The 23,906-nt window shown below is 41.5% G+C and overlaps 1 long non-coding RNA gene across 1 annotated transcript in view; it reads left to right on the top strand.

The window, feature by feature from the left end:
- LOC308622639 overlaps positions 1-23,906 on the top strand; it is a 55,084-nt gene that overhangs the window by 5,514 nt on the left and 25,664 nt on the right. The window contains exon 2 of the long non-coding RNA XR_014016668.1: positions 19,789-19,961. This is a non-coding gene — a long non-coding RNA (uncharacterized lncRNA). The remainder of the gene's footprint in view (positions 1-19,788; positions 19,962-23,906) is intronic.

Below are 23,906 nucleotides of genomic sequence, written 5' to 3'. Positions count from 1 at the left end.
CTTATAATGTAAATGTCTTTTACAAAAGGGTAACTTTTACTTGGGTTTTCAGAATTTCTCCTGTGTCTGAAGTTTCTTGAAATAATCAGCTCAAGATAATCCTTATGCCAAGGAGGCATATTTTGGGGCTCATCTCCCCTTCACATGGTTGACTAGCTTTCAGCCACCTTACTCAGAGCACAAAGATTCCAACTTTTACCAAAAAGCAATTTGCTGACCTTAAACCACTAGATATTTTAGGTAGCAATTATCTTTCTCTGTGTCTCTCTCTGTGCCTCTTTTCTTTACCTGTCTCTACTCTTATAGCAGAATAATTTTATGGCAGATGAAGAAATGGTAACAAGTGAAACAAAAAGAGGCTAATCTTGGGAGGCTGTAGCAGATCCTTTCAGTGACCAGTCCATATACCTTTGGGCCCAGCACTTCAGCACACATCAAGAATTCCAGCTAGCAGCATGTGTAACTCACTGCTCAGGTGATTCTTATGACTGCCACAGCAAGGTCCCCATGTCTATTCAGTGCTGGATAACTAATGCCCCACACAGGCACACCACCCCCTGGCTACCTTCAACCAATGACTACAGGAGTTGGTGCATAAATAGTCCAGCTCCCTTGCCCCTTCGGTGGGAATAGCTGAGACATGTACTACACAGAATGAAGAAAGGCCAGTTGCCCACACTAGTAACTTACTAATTAAGTTCCCTGTATTTTCTATCTTCCTCTCATTTTCTCACTTGTTCTTCACATCCTAAATAAACTAATTGTACTTGAATCCTTAATTCAAGGTCTGTTTCTAGGCAAAGCCAAATTAGACAGGACAAACAGACCTGGTTTGGAATCCTTGTTCTACCACTTACAAGGTTAGGCAAGTTAATCATCTCCCTCAGTCACAGTTTATCTATTTTTAAATGGAAATTGTTAATACCTATGTTGTAGGTTTAAATGAAATACTGTATATGAAGCATTGAGTCTGACACATAGCATTTGCCTAATAAGTGAACTTCTCCCTCTTTAGTTTGGCTCTTCCTGCAAGAGATTTCAAACCAGCTAAGAGCTGTATCATTTGGATTTGCTGTGTAACAAACCACCCGCAACTGAGTGGCCTAGAACACCAATGTTATTCAGCTCACAATCCTGAGGGTCAGCAATAGGGGTTGAGCTCAGTTGGATGGTTCATCTGTTGATCTGAGTGGGGTTCACTCACACAAACATAAGCAACAGCCAGTCAACTGGGTGCTTGTGCTCCTGGGAGTCAACTAGCTGCTGGGATGACCAGATTGACTGAGCTATTTGTCTCCTATCTCCTAGAAGGGTAGCCCAGGCTTCACATGGCAGCTCAAATCCCCAAGAGCAGCAAGATGTCAAGGCCTAATGCACAGGTGTCTTGCAAGTCTCTGCTTGTGTCATTTTTGCTATGCTACTGTGTCTTTGGCCAAAGCAAGTCCCATAGTCTAGCCCAGATGCTAGGAGTAGGGAAAGATTCTAGTTCTTAATGGGAGGAGCTATGAAGTGATATTGCAAGCTTGTGGATATAGGCAGTGCAGGAATTTGTGGCCATTTTTGCAATCTACCAGAGACTCTGCCTTAAATAAATGAGAGGCTTCCTTCCATAAGATGTCTGGGGGAGTGGCGAGGAGTGGAGCTGCTGTCAATACTGCCTCTTCCCTCCTCCCCACGGTCCAGGCAGCTGGTCAACTAGGCTGTTGGCCCTCAAGCTGAGCCTTGTCCCTTATTTAGTTCTGGGGAGTGCCTGGCCGACGTGAGGTCTGTAGAGAAGGACTTGGAGGGCAGAGATGGTTGAGAAGTCAGAGGCCTGAGATGTGAGTCATGAGAGAGTCTAGAATGGGCTTTCTGCTGAGATGGAAGTAGGCTCTGTGCAGCAGTCCCAGAAGACTTGCACAAGAAGAGTTTCAGACAACAGAAAATAATCCTAAGCAACTGTGCAGTAGGTTTCCATTGAAAGTGACTTTTGCTGGATTTGGAGGATGTAAAGTTGTAAGCCTTGAATCTTTGAATGAGATTCATCCATCTGAAGATGGCAGAGAGTAAGACATGGAGATCACCTTTCTCCCCACAAATACATAAAAAATACATCTACATGTGGAACAACTCCTACAGAACACCTACTGAATACTGGCAGAAGACCTCAGACTTCCCAAAAGGAAAGAAACTCCCCACATACCTGGCTGTGTTGCTGACAGGGTCTTGGTGCTCTGGCCAGGTGTCAGGCCTGAGTCTCTGAGGTTGGGGAGCTGAGTTCAGGACATTGGTCCACAGGAGACCTCCGGGCCCCTCATAATGTCAATCGGCGAGAGCTCTCCCAGAGATCTCCATCTCAACGCTAAGACCAAATTCCACTCAATGACCAGCAAGCTTCAGTGCTGGACACCCCATGCCAAACAACTAGCAAGACAGGAACACAACCACACCCATTAGCAGAGAAGCTGCCTAAAATCATAATAAGTTCACAGACACCCTAAAACACACCACCAGACGCAGTCCTGCCCACCAGAAAGACAAGATCCAGCCTCATCCATCAGACCACAGGCACCAGTCCCCTCCACCAGGAAGCCTACACAAACACTGCACCAACCTTACCCACTGGGGGCAGACACCAAAAACAATGGGAACTATGAACCTGCGGCCCATGAAATGAGACCAGAAACACAGTAAGTTAAGCAAAATGAGAAGACAGAAATACACAGCAGATGAAAGAGCAAGGTAAAACCCCACCAGATGGAACAAATGAAGAGGAAATAGGCAGTTTACCTGAAAAAGAATTCAGAATAATGACAGTAAAGATGATCCAAAATCTTGGAAATGGAATGGAAAAAATACAAGAAATGTTTAACGAGGATGTAAAAGAACTAAAGAGCAAACAAACAATGATGAACAGCACAATACATGAAATTAAAAATTCTCTAGAAGGAATCAATAGCAGAATAACTGAGGCGGGAGAAAGGATAAGTGACCTGAAAGATAAAACAGTGGAAATAACTACCACAGAGCAAAATAAAGAAAAAAGAATGGAAAGAATTGAGGACAGTCTCAGAGACCTCTAGGACAACACTAAATGCACAAACATTCGAATTATAAGGGTCCCAGAAGAAGAAGAGAAAAAGAGAGGGACTGAGAAAATATTGGAAGAGATTATAGTTGAAAACTTCCCTAATATGGTAAAGGAAACAGTCAATCAAGTCCAGGAAGCACAGAAAGTCCCATACAGGATAAATGCAAGGAGAAACACACCAAGAAACCTATTAATTAAGCTATCAAAAATTAAATACAAAGAAAAAAATATTAAAAGCAGCAAGGGAAAAGCAACAAATAACATACAAGGGAATCCCCATAAGGTTAACAGCTAATCTTTCAGCAGAAACTCTGCAAGCCAGAAGCGTGTGGCAGGACATATTTAAAGTGATGAAAGGGAAAAACTTATAATCAAAATTACTCTACCCAGCAAGGATCTCGTTCAAATTTGACAGAGGAATTAAAACCTTTACAGACAAGCAAAAGCTAAGAGAATTCAGCACCACCAAACCAGCTTTACAACAAATGCTAAAGGAACTTCTCTAGGCAGGAAACATAAGAGAAGGAAAAGACCTACAATAACAAACCAAAAACAATTAGGAAAATGGGAATAGGAACATACATATCGATAATTACCTTAAATGTAAATGGGTTAAATGCTCCAACCAAAAGACATAGACTGGCTGAATGTATACAAAAACAAGACCCATATATATGCTGCCTACAAGGGACCCACTTCAGACCTAGGGACACGTACAGACTGAAAGTGAGGGGATGGAAAAAGATATTCCATGCAAATGGAAATCAAAAGAAAGCTGGAGCAGCAATTCTCATATCAGACAAAATAGAATTTAAAATAATGTTACAAGAGAAAAAGGACACTACATAATGATCAAGGGATCAATCCAAGAAGAAGATATAACAATTATAAATATTTATGCACCCAACATAGGAGCACCTCAATACATAAGGCAAATGCTAACAGCCATAAAAGGGGAAATGGATAGTAACACGGTAATAGTAGGGAACTTTAACACCCCACTTTCACCAATGGACAGATCTTCCAAAATGAAAATAAGGAAACACAAGCTTTAAATAACACATTAAACAAGATGGACTTAATTGATATTTATAGGACATTCCATCCAAAAACAACAGAATACACTTTCTTCTCAAGTGCTCATGGAACATTCTCCAGGATAGATCATATCTTGGGTCACAAATCAAGCCTTGGCAAATTTAAGAAAACTGAAATTGTATCAAGTATCTTTTCTGACCACAACGCTATGAGACTAGATATCAATTACAGGGAAAAAAAACTGTAAAAAAATACAAACACATGGAGGTTAAACAATACACTACTAAATAACCAAGAGATCACTGAAGAAATCAAAGAGGAAATCAAAAAATACCTAGAAACAAATGACAACAAAAAAACGACAACCCAAAACCTATTGGATGCAGCAAAAGCATTTCTAACAGGGAAGTTTATAGCAATACAATCCTACCTCAAGAAACAAGAAAAATCTCAAATAAACAACCTAACCTAACACCTAAAGCAATAAGAGAAAGAAGAACAAAAAAACCCCCAAAGTTAGCAGAAGGAAAGAAATCATAATGATCAGATCAGAAATAAATGAAAAAGAAATGAAGGAAATGATAGCAGAGATCAATAAAACTAAAAGCTGGTTCTTTGAAAAGATAAACAAAATTGATAAACCATTAGCCAGACTCATCAAGATAAAAGGGCGAAGACTCAAATCAATAGAACTAGAAGTGAAAAAGGAGAAGTAACAGCTGACACTGAGGAAATACAAAGGATCATGAGAGATTACTACAAGCAACTATATGCCAATAAAATGGACAACCTGGAAGAAATGGACAAATTCTTAGAAAAACAAAACCTTCCGAGACTGAACCAGGAAAAAATAGAAAATAAAAACAGACCAATCACAAGCACTGAAATTGAAGCTGTTATTAAAAATCTTCCAACAAACCAAAGTCCAGGACCAGGTGGCTTCATAGGTGAATTCTATCAAACATTTAGAGAAGAGCTAAAGCCTATCCTTTTCAAACTCTTCCAAAATATAGCAGAGGAAGAAACACTCCCAAACTCATTCTACGAGGCTATCATCACCCTGATACCAAAACCAGACAAAGATGTCACAAAAAAAAACTACAGGCCAATATCACTGATGAACATAGATGCAAAAATCCTCAATAAAATACTAGCAAACAGAATTCAACAGCACATTAAAAGGATCATACCCCATGATCAAGTGGGGTTTATCCCAGGAATGCAAGGATTCTTCAATATATGCAAATCAATCAATGTGATACACCATATTAACAAATTGAAGGAGAAAAACCCTACAATCATCTCAATAGATGCAGAAAAAGCTTTTGACCAAATTCAACCCTCATTTATGATAAAAACCTACAGAAAGTAGACATAGAGGGAACTTTCCTCAACATAATAAAGGCCATATATGACAAACCCACAGCCAACATCATTCTCAATGGTGAAAAACTGAAACCGTTTCCACTAAGACCAAGAACAAGACAAGGTTGCTCACTCTCACTACTACTGTTCAACAAAGTTTTGGAAGTTTTAGCCACAGCCATCAGAGAAGAAAAAGAAATAAAAGGAATCCAAATTGGAAAAGAAGTAAAACTGTTTGCAGATGACATGATACTATACACAGAGAATCCTAAAGATGCTACCAGAAAACTAATAGAGCTAATCAATGAATTTGGTAAAGTAGCAGGACACAAAATTAATGCACAGAAATCTCTTGCATTCCTATATACTAATGATGAAAAATTTGAAAGAGAAATTAAGGAAACACTCCCATTTACCATTGCAACAAAAAGAATAAAATACCTAGGAATAAACCTACCTAAGGAGACAAAACACCTGTGTGCAAAAAACTATAAGACACTGATGAAAGAATTAAAGATGATACCAACAGATGGAGAGATATACCATGTTCCTGGACTGGAAGAATCAACATTGTGAAAATGACTCTACTACCCAAAGCAATCTACAGATTCAATGCAATCCCTATCAAACTACCAATGGCATTTTTCACAGAACTAGAGCAAAAAATTTCACAATTTGTATGGAAACACAAAAGACCCTAAATAGCCAAAGCAATCTTGAGAAAGAAAAATGGAGCTGGAGGAATCAGGCTCCCTGACTTCAGACTCTACTACAAAGCTACAGTAATCAAGACAGTATGGTACTGGCACAAAAACAGAAATATAGATCAATGGAACAGGATAGAAAGCCCAGAGATAAACCCAAGCACCTATGGTCACCTTATCTTTGATTAGAGAGGCAAGAATATACAATGGAGAAAAGACAGCCTCTTCAATAAGTGGTGCTGGGAAAACTGGACAGCTGCATGTAAAAGAATGAAATTAGAACACTCCCTAACACCATACACAAAAATAAACTCAAAATGGATTAAAGACCTAAATGTAAGGCCAGACACTATCAAACTCTTAGAGGAAAACACAGGCAGAACACTCTATGACCTAAATCACAGCAAGACCCTTTTTGACCCACCTCCTAGAGAAAGGGAAGTAAAAACAAAAATAAACAAATGGGACCTAATGAAACTTAAAAGCTTTTGCACAGCAAAGGGAACCATAAACAAGACGAAAAGACAACCCTCAGAATGGGAGAAAATATTTGCATATGAATCAATGGACAAAGGATTAATCTCCAAAAAATACAAGCAATTCATGCAGCTCAATATCAAGGAAACACAAAACCCTATCCAAAAATGGGCAGAAGACCTAAATAGACATTTCTCCAAAGAAGATATACAGATTGCCAACAAACACATGAATGGATGCTCCACATCACTCATCATTAGAGAAATGCAAATCAAAACTACAGTGAGGTATCACCTCACACCGGTCAGAGTGGCCATCATGAAGAAGTCTACAAACAATAAATGCTGGAGAGGGTGTGGAGAAAAGGGAACCCTCTTGCACTGTTGGTGGGAATGTAAATGTATACAACCACTCTGGAGAACAGTATGGAGGTTCCTTAAAAAACTAAAAATAGAACTACCATACGACCCAGCAATCCCACTACTGGGCATATACCCTGAGAAAACCATAATTCAAAAAGAGTCATGTACCACAATGTTCATTGCAGCTCTATTTACAATAGCCAGGATGGGGAAGCAACCTAAGTGTCCATCGACAGATGAATAGGTAAAGAAGATGTGGCAAATATATACAATGGAATATTACTCAGCCATAAAGAGAGACAAAATTGAGTTATTTGTAGTGAGGTGGATGGACCTAGAGTCTGTCATACAGAGTGAAGTAAGTCAGAAAGAGAAAAAACAAATACCGTATGCTAACACATATATATGGAATCTTAAAAAAAAATGGTTCTGAGGAACCTAGGGGCAGGACAGAATAAAGACACAGACGTGGAGAATGGACCTGAGGACATGGGGAGGGGGAAGGGTAAGGTGGGACTAAGTGAGAGAGTAACACTGACATATATACACTACCAATGTAAAATAGCTAGTGGGAAGCAGCCGAGAGGGTGATCAGCTCAGTGCTTTGTGACCACCTAGAGGGGTGGGATAGGGAGGGTGGGGGGGAGAAGCAAGGGGAGGGGATATGGGAATATGTGTATACATATAGCTGATTCACTTTGTGACACAGCAGAAATTAATACACCATTGTAAAGAAATTATACTCCAATAAAGATGTTAAAAAAAAGTTGTCTGCGGACCACCGAAGTGAGTGGTGGGATTTGCCTGGCTGGGTAGCTTGCTAGGTGATTGAAAGACAGGCTGACTCTCACAGGACGCAAGGTAATCCCTAAGTTTCACTTACTAAGTAAGCTGAGGAGGCAAAAAGTATAGCTTTTATCTTTGATCAAAGCTAGAAACTTTTGTTGGAAGAAGATAAAGAAGAGGTTTTTAAAAATCCAAAAATATATTTGTTATACTAAATTGTTTAGGTGTGTTAACACCATTTTTTACCATTGTTGTTGTAGTCATACTGATCACTGAAATGGATGCCTATACTCCTAAATACAGATATTCACACAAACACATTCTTCAAGATTCTGTCTAGAAATGTAAGTATAATCAATCCAGGGAATTGTTTTAAGCTAAGTTGCCTCTTCCTTCCACCAAAGGCCAATTAATTGCAAGCCTGAAGACTAGAGAAGGAAGATAACAATAACTGCTGCTGCGTCATGAAAGCAAACCGTTTTTCTAAGTTGATTATAGGTCATAATTACTCATCTTAATTTTGGTAATCATTACCTTTATAAAGTTCCTTATAAACATGGCTTTATAAGACTCTGCTTTATAAAAAAAACTTTCCTAATAAAGTAACAAAAAAATTATAAATAACCTCAGAGAGGAAAACAGTGCCTTGGATTTGGTAAATTGCAAGCAGCATTTCTGGCTGCTGAACAAAATTTGGTCTGCTCAATAAAATCCAGAAAGTCTTGGGGCATAGCTGCGAGATTGAAATAATTCTTAGGCTCTTGTAATTGCATTTATTTCTTATTCAACTGCTACGTACTTCTGACATCTTGTTAGACTCTGTGTATAATTAGGATGAAGAATCAAGGCTTGAGAGTCAGCCTTCTAGGAGGCTCCTGAGAGGACTAGGATGGTGGGGACAGTCCTCTCCCCAGCACACATAAGAGTAACCGCAATCAGCTTAAGCAAGACTCACACACTTCCTCTAAGTAATGCGACCAGGCCCTCAGGACTCAGGGCAACAGCTGAGACAAATGACTAAGTCTCCCTCTCCTGTGTGTCTAAACAGAAGAACAAGTCAGTTTCTTGCCAGTCACAGTGCAGCTCTCTCTGGGCCCCTCTGGAGGAACACCTCTCCAAGGCAGGACTGAGGTTTGAGTCATCCTCTCTAAATATGGAATCCATGAGGATGACTCTTTTGCAGGCAGAGCAAAAGGGAAGTTCCAGGCATAAGGGAACTCTGGGTTCAGCTAAACACATTAACTGCACAGTGAGATAGGATGGCACTCGCTGGAGAGTGTATCGTTTATCATCCAAACCAGGATATGTTTAATTATGTCAGGAAATAAACCAGAGGCATAAACCAGAGCTGCCCCCAGTTTGAGAAATGTCTATATGAGAGAGCTAATAATTTATCTGATGACTTAGGGGGAATTTTTTTTCTAGCCTTGTGAGACATGCTGATCAGACCAAGCAATTACAGAGCAGGGGGCAGCTCTGTCACAGGGCCTCTTTCAGCACCCAGCATCCCAGCAGGACTGTCATAAGCCACACAAAATATAGACTCAGCTTCAAGTAGTTGACAGCAGCCCCCGGGGCCACTCAGGGCCTATTCCTGTGACTTTGGGGAGAGTCAGGAAAATATATGGGAGGTTCTTCTAGCCGTGGTCCTTCTACTCTACTCACAACGTCAGCCACTAGGGGAGAAAGAAGGATGCGTGTTCACATCTAACACAAATGTTCAGTGGGGCCGAACTGGTGGTTTGGCAAAAGTGCTCAAACACTAAAATGTCCTCTGGGAATTCTCAAGAATCCTGACCACCCTCCCCATGTCAGACATGGGGGTCTTTCCAGTATTTTTATCTCCCTGTTCATACCAGGGATTCCTTCCATGCACCTTTGGAATGATCTGGCCACATTCATCTGTGTCTTCCTGGGGTCAGCTCTTGACATCACATGCCCAGAAGTAGCTCTGTTAATTATCCCCAGAGCCTACCCTCAGCCCTTGTGCGTTGGCCTCAGGGGTTCAGACAACAAAGAAGTCTGCACTGTGGTTTTACACCTCTCTCCCTTTCAAGACAAGAGAGGGATTCGAATTTTAGTCTTCCTTTTGATGGTTTTTATTTCTATTTTTATTTTTTTTAAATTTATTTATTTATTTATTTTTGGCTGCATTGGATCTTCGTTGCTGTGTGAGGGCTTTCTCTAGTTGCGGCGTGCGGGGGCTAATCTTTTGTTGCAGTGCGCAGGCTTCTCATTGCGTGGCTTCTCTTATTGTGGAGCTCGGGCTCTAGGCGCGTGGGCTTCAGTAGTTGTGGCACGCAGTCTCAGTAGTTGTGGCGCATGGGCTTAGTTGCTCTGCGGCATGTGGGATCTTCCCAGACCAGGGCTCAAACCCGTGTCCCCTGCATTGGCAGGCGGATTCTTAACCACTGTGCCACCAGGGAAGCCCCCTTTTGATTATTATAGAACTTCACCTAGGCACTTCATGGGAGGAGAAAATGCCCTCTCCTGCCCTAAGTGAATGCTTACACCACAGAGGACAGTGGGAAGATCTTATAGGGGCTCAATAAGTATTAAAGTATTAGAGTTTGGGGCTTCCCTGGTGGCGCAGTGGTTAAGAATCCGCCTGCCAGTGCAGGGGACACGGGTTCGAGCCCTGGTTTGAGCCCTGGTCCGGGAAGATCCCACATGCCGTGGAGCAACTAAGCCTGTGCGCCACAACTACTGAGCCTGCGCTCTAGAGCCCGCGAGCCACAACTACTGAAGCCCGCACGCCTAGAGCCCGTGCTCCGCAACAAGAGAAGCCACCACAATGAGAAGCCCGCGCACCACGACGAAGAGTAGCTCCCACTCGCCGTAACTAGAGAAAGCCTGTGTGCAGCAACGAAGACCCAATTCAGCCAAAATAAATAAATTAATTAATTAAAAAAAAAAAGTATTAGAGTTTTATCTCATTTGAAAGAACCAACTCATGCCGTCTACCTGCCAAGTTTCTTTTCTATTGCAAAGTTACCAAATATTACTGTATAAAAACAGGTTTGCTGACATAATGCAAACTGCCATGAAATCTTTACTGCTAACACTCACTCCATCACTGCCAAGCACCAAGTGTTGGATCCTGCCCCTCATATTAACACCTGCCATCTGAAACAGTGCCTTCCTTAATCCTCTCTCTCTCTCCACCACCCACATCCAGTCACTGTCAATTCTTAAGGATTAGCCCCTTCCTGTTATGCCCACTTCCCTCACCCCAGCTACTGATCTGTTGACCTCACACCATCACTAGAGCAACAGCCTTCCCACTGAACTCCCAGTTCTCAGTCTCATCCACCTTTATTATCAGTCCTGCCCTTTAGTCAAATTAACCTTCTCAAAACACTATCTCTCGAAACATGCCATTAATCTGTTTCAAGTCTGTATTAGTTCTTTCTTACCTTGGAGAGAATGTCCAAATGCTTCAGATCTGCCAAAATCGAATGTCAATCCAACCACCATTGTATCCCTTACTATTCACTCCCCAAATGGGCCAGAGACCCCTACATTCCCACTGTAGGTCTGGACTGCTTCCCTCCAGGAGTGATCCCCAACTTTCCCAATGCTTCTCCCATTGTCCGGGTTAGAGGTCAAAGTGGTGCAATTGCTGGTTTTGAAGATGAAAGGGGCCCACAGCCAGGGAATCCAGGCAGCCTCTAGGAGCTGGAAAGGCAAGGAGATGGAATCTCCCCTAGAGCCTCCGGAAGGAAGCTCTGCTGACACCTTGACCCATTTCAGACTCTGGCCTCCAGAACATGGATAATAATGTAGTGTTTTAATCCCCCAGTTTGTGGTAATTTGTTATAGCAGCACATCCTAATGAGCAGCACATTACAATGAGGCAGACGCTACACTAAAAGCTGAACTCTCACTACTTCACTCTGTCACCCCACAGCTCTATGGGGCAGTTACTACTGTTACCCCATTTTATTTTTTTATTTATGAGGCAAGGTATTTAAAGTACAAAAAGTAGATAAACGATTAATAAGCCCATGAAAAGATATTCAACATCATTAGTCATCATAGAAATGCAATTAAAACTGCAATAAATATCACAATAAATATCATTAGAATGGCTGACATAAAAAGTACTGACAATACGAAGTCAGTATGTGGTGCAGTTGGAGCGCTCATACTTTGCTGATGGGAGCATAAATTGGTAAAACGGCTTTGGAAAACCAATTCAAAGAATCTACTAAACTGGAACCTATGTAGGTCTTATGACCCAGCACTCTGGGATACATACTCCACAGAAAGACACAAACGTGGTCACCAAAAGCCAAAAGCTGTGTGTTGGAAGCATTATTTGTAACTGGAACCAAGCCAAACGCCCACTGACAAAAGAATAAAGAAAGAAATTGTGATGAATTCATACAAAGGAATGAATAAACCACAGCTCCATGTACCATAAAGTTGAATGAAAGAAGCCGGACACAGAGTCCATTTTTATGAGGTTCTAGAACAGGCAGCACTAGACGATGGTGTTAGAAGTCAGGATGTTGATCACTCCAGGGGACCAGGGGCAGGGGAACACCAGCTGGTATTAACCCCATTTTATAGGTAAAGAAACTGAGCCCTAGGAAAGTTACCTAAGGTCACGCACACACAGCTGCTAAGTGGTGGAGCCAGGTATCAAACTCAGGATGCTCACGCCAAATCCCATGCAATAATCACTTCAAACCTTTCTCAGCTGTGGGTGAAGGCAGGCTCACAAGGTAATAATGATAGGAAGAGAAAAAGAAATGGCATTGCCACCCCCGGGCTGGCAGACTCCTGGGAAAGAAAGGCTGTTGCCCTTTTTAGTGGACCTCCTAACCAATAAAAAGAACAGCCTCTTTGCTGGAGCCTGGCAAGCAGGCAACTTCTGGGAACTCTCTCACACACAGTTTTTCCCTTTTCTTCTTGCATCTTCTTAAAAACAAAACAACATCTTTTTGTAGGCTGTGGGAATAAGGGGAGGGGAGTATGGGAGTGAGGTTGCTCTGGGTACAAGTCTGACCCTTTCCTTTGCTAAACAGCCTCCCCCAGATACAGGAGAGGATCCCGGGCTGGAGGAAATGGGATGTTCCCTCTGAGTCACTTCACATTTAGATTTTTAGTCCAAACAGGCCTTCCCAGATCCCCCTCCCCCAATCACACCTGTCTTTCAACCATCTCACAGCTCGGAAAGTCCCTCCTTTGAAACATTGTGACTGTTACACTTTTCATTGTATTTTGGGGGTTATTTAAATAAATGTCTCCCCAGCCTCCATGAAGTTAGGGATCATGTCTATCTTGGTTCACATTCTATCCTCAAGGAGTCATCCTTGAGTTCTGTCTCTCCTAAACCCCCCACAGAGGATCTTAATCAGCAAATCCAATCAACTCTAGCTACTAACTTATATCCTGAATCCCTCTGCTACACCATCTTTTTGCTATCATCAGTGGCCAACCCTTCATCACCTCTCATCTGGGTTATTGCCACAGCACCCTGCTGCTCCTTCTGCAAGCCAAAGTGCTTCTCTGCACAACAGCAACTGATCACAATTACAATAAAACCCAGACCCTTTAACCTGATTTCCAAAGTGCTGCAAAATCTGACCCACGCCTTCTTTTCCTACCTCATGCCATGCCAACCTCATTTTAAGGCCTTTCTGCTCACGCAATAGGTCAAGTTCATCCCAGCCTTAGGGCCTTTGCCCTCATGTTCTCTGCCTCAAGTGCACTGCCCCCAATCTTCCTTCACATGGCTGATTCCTTCTCAGCATTCAAATATCGGCAAAGTCACCTCCTCTGATGTTCTATCTACAGCAACCACCTAATTACCCCTGCTATATGATATTTATTTGCTTCTTTGTTGATTGACTACTTTTTTTGATTTAAATTAAGCTTCATGAGAGCAGTGACATTGTTTTTCTTGTCTCCACTGTCTCCCAATGACAAGAACAAGGTGCTCACTAAATGTTCATTAAATAAACGTATGAATGAGTGACTTCCTGGCACTTTGCCTGGTGTGCTTTCAGCAAATATTTGTGGAATGAATGCACAGTAATTTGTTTTTAAATTACAACTTTCTGCCTTTTCTATTCAGTTTGATGACACAGTTATCTTCAGTATTTGAACATTCTGATTTCAAAGCATTAATTTGACATACATAAATGAAAACCTAGCAAAACGTTAAGATAAAAATCTAAGATCCAAGAGTATGCAATGCAGCTTCACTTTGAGCAATAAAATAAAAGCTTGCTGGCTCTGGGTCCCGACTTTCTACACATTCTGGGGTCTACCTAGCAGATAGAAGCACAAAGAAACTTGTAAAATGCCTTCAAAATGATCCCTTACATTTGCATAGCTACCTAACAAATAACACTCAAGTTTCTGGTCATTCCTGCTGGGGTGAAATTAGGATTCACAGTAAAAGCCGTAAAATGGTAGACATGTGGAGGACTCTGCTCCCAGTTTCTCTGCGAGGGCTGTCTGACCAAACTTCCCACCCACGTTCATATCTGTCACAGAAGTTATTCCCTGGGGTTGTCCTCCACATGCTACATGAACTAACCTCCTTTTCAGTCACATGGAAACATTTCCCTCCTTTCCCACTTTTCTTCACTCTGGTAAAATCTCCAGTTGCTGCTGCTAACAAGAGCCCACCAAAGCCACCGCTGGTGAGGCCCCATGGGGTGGCTCCTCCTCAGTAGCTCTCATCTTCTCTGTGATGCAGCTGCCAGATCTCACCTGCCGAAGGGGGCATTCAGGTGCTCTGAATGACACCAAAGGTCATTTCCCATCACTGCTGAAACTGCTACCACCAACCTGCTGAGAACGTCTTTGTGGTTTCAACATTTGCCAGACATTTGAGAGAAGCCATGGTTTGTAGTATTGGCTTGCTTATGTATTGGAAACTACCCTCAACCCATCCCTCCCCAGAATAGACAAGTTATCTTTTGCTCTGAATCAGGTTACCCTCCCTGTGGCCATTACTCTTGAACCAAACTTATGTATTTTAGCTTTCTCTTTTTTTAAATAAGCCATTTTTCAAGGTGCTGGGTGGTCAAGCGTACAAATAAATCATTGATAGATATGCCCTACTAGTCCTTGGTTACTCTGAGATGAACACAGCGTATGCTTATGTTGACATGGCAACTTCCAAATTACTCACGTATATTTCATTTGCTTCTCATAGCAATAGTGAAGTAGAAGCAAGATGGCAATTTCTACAACTATTCTGTATATAAGGAAATAGAAAAATGATCAAATGAATTGCCTAAGATCACACAGTCAAGTTACTGCTGGAGCTGGATTTCAATTCAGGCCTCTAGACAACAGCTCTAGAGCTCTTTCTAATATATCAAGGTCCCTCTACCATCTGTGCATCTAGCTGCTTCCCCAACTCTTCCCCACACTTGAAACATCTTGAATCTCTTGAAGTTCTACTGATTTCTAAATGAAAGTTTTAGTTTTCACTTTGGTTTTTACGGAACCAATCGTCAAACCCGCAGTTCTGCCCCTCATAACAGTCACTGATGCTCCAAGGCTGAATTCTTATGGCTTCTAAAATGGGATCTACCAGCCCAAATCCCATAATATCCACCAGGGTCATCAGCTATGCTTATTCAGAATAAAGGCACAGAGTTGAGCAAGTTGAGCCCCTGTTAAACTGAGTCCCTCTGCCTTTATTCCATAAGTAAATAAATTTTCCCAAAAAGGATTTGCCTTTCTTCCATGAGTACATGGATTACTCCCATATTATTCAAAAGGATGATGACAACTTTTTTCTTCTTCACATGGATAATGATCTTCTCTGACCCTCAGTTTTCTCATCTATGAAAAGGAGAAAGTAACACAAATTCATAGGTTATTGTAAGCATCAAAAAGATAACCAATAAAATTACCAACATGGGGTTTGGCACAGAGCAGGCACCAGTAAATATTTCCTTACTTCCTGGCCTACAGAAAATTTAACAATTAGAATTTTACATACATTCTCTGTTCTCTTCAAGTTTACCTGAAACGTTGTAAAGAATCTATGCAAAATTCTTCATAAATTATTTATTAATCCTTTGCCTTGTTAGAAAATTTTGATTCTTTATATTATACAGAGTAAATTGATTTTGGCCAAAGTCAGAATAATGTAACTCCTAACTAGTGACTTAACTAAACATTGTAACTGTAGAGGGGTTGGGAGTAGGGAGGGAGAAATGGAGAGGGAGGAGGGAATTCATCACTGTAACAGGAAATCAATCACTACTGACTAAAATCAACCAATCAAGAAGTAGTGGTAAAGGCATATTGTTTAGCTATGTAGAGATAAATATGAAAAAAAACAGCTAAGTTTGTTGAAAGTGGCTGTCTCTGGGAAGCACCTAGAACATTGCCCAGCAGACTGTGTATTAATCAGAACTATTGCAGTTGCAAGTGACAGAAACTCAGATTAAACTAGCTTTAGCAAGAAGAGGGATATGTTAGCTTATATAACTTAAAAATAATAAATCCATGGATCAAGGTAGCTGAAGTCAGATTTTCAAATAATGTCCATATAATGTCTATAAGAAGTAATCTCTGTTCTCCATCTCTCAGCCGTGCCTTCTTTCCCCTAGGTTGGCTTAATTTTCAAGCAACTTTTCCCCATGTGGGAGCAAAGATGGCCCCTGCAGCTCTAAGCTTACTAGGCCTTAGCACCCAGACTCTGAGAACGAGACAATGACTTGTTCCTGGTGGTTCTAGCAGAAATCCTAGGAAGGGCTCTCATTGACCTGGGTTTGGTTGTTGTCCATCCTTGAAGCAGTCCCTTTGGCCAGGGTAATTTTATGCTATGATTGTATGAGCCTGTGTCACATGCTCACGCTTGGAACCAAAAATGAAGGCAGCGCCGTCTGAGGCACATGGACTAAGGGTCAGGAGAGCAGTTCTCCGAAAGTAAGGTGGGGTATGTGACAGTTAATTTTTTGTTTTTAAGAGGATGACCCAACTTGCCATGGGTTAACATTTTTAAAAAATATTTATTTATTTATTTATTTTATTTTTGGCTGCGGCAGGTCTTAGTTGAAGCATGCAGGGCTCTTCTTTGAGGCACACAGTCTTCTCTCTAGTTGTGGCGCATGGGCTCCAGAGCACGTGGGCTCTGTAGTTATGGTGTGCAAGCTCCAGAGTATGTGGGCTCTGTAATTGTGGCTCATGTGCTCAGTACTTGTGGCTCATGTGTTTAGTAGTTATGGCATGTGGGCTTAGTTGCCCCATGCATGTGGGATCTTAGTTCCTGGACTGGGGATCGAACCCTCATCCCTTGCACTGGAAGGTGGATTCTTAACCACTGGACCACCAGGGAAGTCCCATGATGGTTAATTTTATGTGTCAACTTCGCTAGGCCATGGTACCCAGATATTTGGTCAAACACTAGTCTAGATGTTGCTATTAAGATATTATTTTAGATAAGATTAACGTTTTAATCAGTATACTTTGAGTAAAGCAAGTTATCCTCCATAATATGGGTGAGCCTCATCCAATCAGTTGAAGGCCTTAAGAGGAAAAAAAAAAACTGACATTGTCTCTACCCACTCCTTTCCCCACTCCTGAGAAAGAGGGAATTCTGCCTGCAGACCATATTCAGACTTGAGCTGAAACATCTATTTTTCCCAGGGTCTGCCTACCTTACAGTTTTTGGACTTGCCAGCCTCCAACTATTACAAGAGCTTACAACTATTACAGTTCCTTAAAATTTCTCTCGAGATAAAGATAGAGATGAGAGAGATAGACATATCCTATTTGTTCTGTTTCTCTGGAGAACCTAACATAGAAACTTTCACCTAAAGGAGGAAATAAAGACGCTAGGTAGACAAAAAAAAAACAAACAAAAAAACATATCTACTCGTTGATAGGTTAATGATCGTTACAGAAGGCAGATTGGCAGATTTTTTAAGTAAGGCAATCAATTCTACCTTAAGTGGGAGGACAAAACACATGAGTGTCCATAAATCCTCAGTAACAAATGCCCATGCAAAGCTAAAGACATGATTTATGCAAAGTGAATTAAGTATTTGTCTTTAAAATCCAGCTTCCAATTTTTTTCAAATATGGAAGATAAAGTCAGTTTAGAGACTTTGCCAGACGAGGAAGTGAACAGAAGTGGGTCCAAAAAGTGCTTTGTGGTTGACCAGAGACCTGTAAACAACAAAGAGCAAGAGCTGGTACTACAGAAGCCAATGAAGCTGATAGATTCCAACCAGGCCGAGGGCTTTTCGGGAACACCTAAGTACCCTGGACTTCCAGGGATGGCTGTACAGAGACTTCATGGAACTTTCAACTGTTCTGGTCTCTGTACTATTTAAAGTCTAATTATTGTTTGGGTTTCTTTTGCTTGAAAACAGGATCCTTTTACTAAACCATGGCCAGCATCCTTGCAAGTGAGAGAATTGGTGTCAACATTTTAGGGATCGTGGAAACAGATTTTTTTTCTAGGTCTTTGGACATGGCCCCAAATTGTTCTAAGGAAAACAACCTTAAAAATTAATCCAGGCCATTTCAGTCTGTGACACAGTGTTGCACAATGAAGCTTGCTATACAGCTTCCTCCAGAGGATAGTGAGGAAGTTAATAAACATTCCTCACCCACAATAAACAATAACAATAATAATTTTTAATACTACGTACAGCATGCCTTTTACTGAGGCGCACAAGTTTTTTAAATAAAAATGACAATTTCAGGAATTTTAAGTTACCGGCCTCTGGTCACACCACCTTGCAGTCCAGTCTATACTGAAAATAGCTGACATGCTGGCACCATGCCAACACCTGCTAAAAGGACTAGCTTCTCATAAAATTGCCCTGAGGGCAGCACACGTTGAACAGTTTGAATTTCAAACAACTATTGAGTGAAACACGCTTCTTATAAAGAAAGTATAAATAGGGAACTGAGATGATGATAAAGCAAGTCATAAAAACTGGTACAAATCTGTCTAACTTCAAATTAATTTCCTATACTAAACAAAAATGCAAATAATTCACCCCAAATTCAATTTCACTGTTTACAAAAAGTCATAGCAAAAAAAAAGTCATAGTTATGAAATGATCAAATTGAACAGGTAAAATTAAAACTTAAAAAGTGAATAAGAAAGAATGGTATAAATGAGGCATGATTAAATAGATGTATTAAAAAGATAAAATGGTAAATTGTTTTAAAAACAACGTTAGGTAAAAGTATTCTAGAAGATGTAAGTAGCATAAGAATAGTTAAAAAATAAATATCAATTAAAAGAATATCAGAAAACAAGAAAATAAAATTACAAACATTTCTAGAAATTCAGAAGTCCTGTGATTAATACCCTATTGAGAAGTAAATAGGGTCCCTTGACTACCATTAGATGACTAATGGTAGTTTTCCCTGAACTGCAAGTCACTGCTGCAGTTTCATGAGGCCTGATACCTCTGGGAAAATATCCCTAAATAGATGCAGGTGGTCCAGAGAGTGTCTCAAAGTAAGGTCTGTAGATCACATTTCCAACTACTAATCAAACCAAAAAAAATCACATCATGGGGCTTCCCTGGTGGCGCAGTGGTTGAGAGTCCGCCTGACGATGCAGGGGACGCGGGTTTGTGCCCTGGTCTGGGAAGATCCCATGCCACGGAGCCTGCGCGTCTGGAGCCTATGCTCCGCAACGGGAGAGGCCACAACAGTAAGAAGCCCGCGTACCGCAAAAAAAAAAAAAAAAAAAAAAAAATCACACCATGAACAACACAACCACAGAAGCCAACCAACTTCTTGGCAGACTGCCTAGAGAGGAATAACAAGGCTCTCACAGAGTCCCCTCTAAAATTCTAAGTTCTCAGAGTGGGGACCCCATCATGAAGCACAGAGTCTGAGAGGAGCTCTCAGCTGAACTGGACAGAGCTGACCCATTCCGTAAACTACTAACCTTAGGGAAAGTGCATGTTAATGACATACTTAGTCTACCCCTTTAATCTCAAAACACTTCACCAACTTCATTCTCTTCCTCAAGGTACATCATGGAATGCACCTCATCTCAAGCTAGAGAAGCCCAGTCCCTTCAGGATTTCAGCAGCTGAATGAGAGCTGTGAGGACAGAAATTGGAGGTGGACCGAGGCCACCTCGGCATACTGGAATAAGCCTAAGCAGGGCACGGAGCGTCATACTTGGCAGGGTGTTCCAAGGTAAGGCCTGTGGACCCCCTTTCCCAGAATATCTGGGGATGCTAGTTCAAGGTGAGATTCCTGGGGCACATCACAGACCTAACACATCAGAATCTCTAAGGTACAGCCCAGGAGTTCTGCACTCTGAACAAGCACCAAGTGACTGGTATGTTCACTAACACTAGAGATTTACTGACTTCAGGGGAAAGTGGGATCAGGGAAAATTGGAGTCAATATGCCAAAAATGCCTACTCTGGGTAGGAGCAAGGATGTAAAGCAGAGACTGTGGGCAAATCCAGCAGCAAAAGCAGGGTCACAGGTGTCAAGGTCACAGATCCAGAAAGGTAATGTTAGGGTCTCAATACATTTTCTGGATCCCAGCAGCATGTCTTTGGAAAACCGCAGTCTGCCTTCCCCTCCAGGCATGCCTCTACAGCTATTAAAGGCAGGTGCACTAACAGATTACAGCTCCTTACCAATTAAATTGTAAATCTTGTTTCAACTGTCTAAAAAACCAAAGGACACTAACATGCAGGCATCTTGAATCTAACATAGAGTCACTGTCTTAATCTTGAAAGAACACAGCACCCCAACAAAATCTACATCAGAGGGAAAGCAATGAGTCCTTGAGAGCTGGAGAGGGGAGTTGTTAGCTTGATAGAGTTCAGTTAAATGTTACTAGGACAAAATGTCCTGCACAGGCACTTGAAGTCTCGGCAACAACCTGAGAACCTTCTTTCCATATTTATAGCCTACTCAAAAGGTCGCACTGCCACACACCCTCAATCTTGTGCTCGATTCTAGATTTCTTCTAAAGACCTGGGTCTCTCACACTTTTTTTTTTTCCTTCGGTACACGGGCCTCTCACTGTTGTGGCCTCTCCCATTGCGGAGCACAGGCTCTGGACACACAGGCTCAGTGGTCATGGCTCACGGGCCCAGCCGCTCCGCGGCATGTGGGATCTTCCCAGACTGGGGCACGAACCTGTGTCCCCTGCATCGGCAGGCAGACTCTCAACCACTGCGCCACCAGGGAAACCCTCTCACACTTTTTGAACCTTAATGCTAGTGTTTCTCAAATCCACTGATTTTAATAGAACACAGAAGTCTAGAGTCCCTGATCTAGGAGATTCCTGGGAGGTCAACATGTTACCCCTCTACTCTAAAGAAGAAGGCAGCTACAAACATTGTTTACAAAAGATATCTCTGCTTGCCACACCAGTTCATGATAAGCATTCAAATAAAAATAGTCACAGGACCACCTTTCACATACACTTCTCACCCGTGTCAATTTCTTATGATGAGGAAGTGGAATGACAAATATCAGACTTGGACTTGGTAGGGACCATCTTCTATTACCTGGCTTCAGGTTTCCGTAGAACATCAGTGTAGCTCATGATCTCTTCCCACACACTCACTCATTTTATGCCACGGTGGGTGGAATGATCTCTGGGACTGTTGAGGTCTTCAGCCTCATTTTCCCATTCCTCTGCCTGCCTGCAAAGAATTCCGGTCTGATCCTCCATCTCCTCAGGGTGGCAAGGAAGCCCGTGGTTTACAACTGAGTAGGTGAACCTCCCTAATTCTGGAGTAAGAAGCCAAGAAGCTCAGTATTGCCAGAGGTTTAAGCCACATTCTCCAAACTAGCCATTATTACTAACAAAGGGGATACTTGGAATTCCATCTGGCATATTCTTTCTCTAGTTCTCAGTCGGCTCAAAATTCCATAGAAAGGAAAGTGGAATAGTGTCTTGGCTGCCTTCAAATCTCCAACATTTGGCTTCTACTTTCAGTTTAGGAAAGAGCATAAACCCCTCTGGTCAGAGCCATAGAGAGCTCCCCTCAGCCCGACACCACTGATTCAGACTGTGGGTTAGAACAGCTTCCCACTATGGCTCATTACATATGTCTCAGAGCGACTGTTGGGAGAAAACCAAAAACAAACCGAAAGCACTGGTTGCACAGGACTTACGTAGGTATGCAGGTAAGGATTGCTATTGGACTGTAGGTGTCATTGCTCTGTGATCTGCCCTCAGTTTCTGGTTCCGAGTGGACTAAGTGTATGCCCCGTTTGCCATTTCCACGATGTTTGATATTGTCTCACCTGCACACCTTTGCACGTGCTATCCCGTCTGGAATGGCCTCTCTCCTACCCGCCCCACACTTTAAAAACTCCTGCCTATGCTTCAAGACTTAATTCAAATTTCACTTCATCCTGACCTTTTCAGACAGAGTTAAACACTTCTTTGTGCTGCGAAAACATCTCGTTTCTATCTTTATAAATTGCTATCATTACTCCGTCGGTGCTATTCCCCTCCTCTCAACCCCTACCCTGTTAGACTGAGAATTCTGGAAAGCATAAACTGCCTTCTTTATAATCTTTATAATCTCCCACCCCTAAACCAGTGCCTGGTATGTGGTAACATTTAATAAATATGTGAAGAGAGGCAGATGGAAGAAAGAAGAGAGACAGGAGACAGAGAGAGACACACACACATACAGAGTCAGGAGAGAGATAGGAATAAAGACACAGAAAGAGAAACCAGAAAAGGGAGGAGAAGCCATGAAGAGGAATAAAAAGGAAGAAAAGAAAAATTAAGTCATAAAGATAACTACATAGCCCCCCGACTCCTACAAAAATATTTGCTAAGTTCTTGCTGAATTTTGAAGATAGCTATCAACGGAAGAAAACTAGACAGCAAACCAGGTACAAGGGTACATGGAAACGGCTAAGAAGCAAAGTGGCTGCTTTGAAAAACTACCTGGAATCTACGCAGACCTGCAGACTTTGTTCTTCTGCTAGTCAAAGTTTAGAGGGAAGAGAGAGTTTGCTTGCTGCAAGTATTCGTGAATCCTCCCACGCATGGAAGCTTTCTATTTCAACTGTGCTGTGAATAAATGACTTATCTGCTTGCTAAGAGCATTTCCCAATCGTTCTTTAACTTGTCTCATTATTTAAATGAAGAAGAAAAAGAGTTTAAATGGATTTCTGTTTAATTTTGACCTCTAAACCGCATGGCCTGTCTGTGGGACTTTCGGGAGATAAGTTAAACTTTAATGTTTGCATCCTAAGGCACTTTTTCGGTAGGTATGCAATAAATCTGCAAGATGAACTGTGATTCACTCCTGTAGGTGTTAGTATGTGATTATGTAAGCATTCCCAATAATTTAAAAAATTACTAGAAATTATGACAAAGGACAAATAAAAGCAGCAATATCTAACGAAGTGTTGTATCTCCCTATTATAATAAAAGATGATCTGGGTATAAAGTAGTTTATAACAGCTAGCAAGCAAACCAACATTTTTTAGATGATGATCAGCCAAATCATCATGTACCAAAGAAGAAAAACACAGAACAAAACATAGCCACATAAATAGAAATAATTAATTAGAGGTCCTCATTTTTACACTGTTTCCTCCAATGAGTTGGATTATTCCTTCAGAGAGTAAGGAGGCCCATAATATATACAAAGCGTTTCCAATGCCTACCTTAGTGTGTCTATACTAGGCTGTCAAGTTCTAGTGGTCAAGGACCAAAGTACTACTTCCTTGGTTAGCATTTAGGACAAAAGCATGTAAATCGGCTTTTATGTTTTTATCTTGGTGGTAGCAGGAGTTTTGTCTTAGGGGTGCTATTTTTTTATGTTTCATTTCCAACTCCATGCAACCAACATTTACTGAGCACATTCTCTTTGGCAATACTGTGCTAAGACCTGAAAACATGTTTTAAAAAACAGATAAGGCTCAGGCCCTATATTCAAGGATCTCAGGGACAGTGGATTGTTACAGACATTATGTCTTCTACCAGCATGGTCCCCAGAGTTTCCCCAGGGAACTTAACAGAGAGTGAGCTTAGAGGTCCAGTCTGCCACCCTCCATCTCTCACTTTCCCATCAAGCATATCTTGTTGGGTTTATTCCACTCTTCCAACACCTACGTTATTTGCCTCTGTGTCAATGCCATGTG

This window comes from Mesoplodon bidens (genome assembly GCF_964165515.1).
Source record: "Mesoplodon bidens genome assembly, chromosome: 9".
NCBI lineage: Eukaryota > Metazoa > Chordata > Mammalia > Artiodactyla > Ziphiidae > Mesoplodon > Mesoplodon bidens.
Note: the sequence above shows the minus strand (reverse complement) of the source record. Positions and strands in the feature narration are given on the sequence as shown.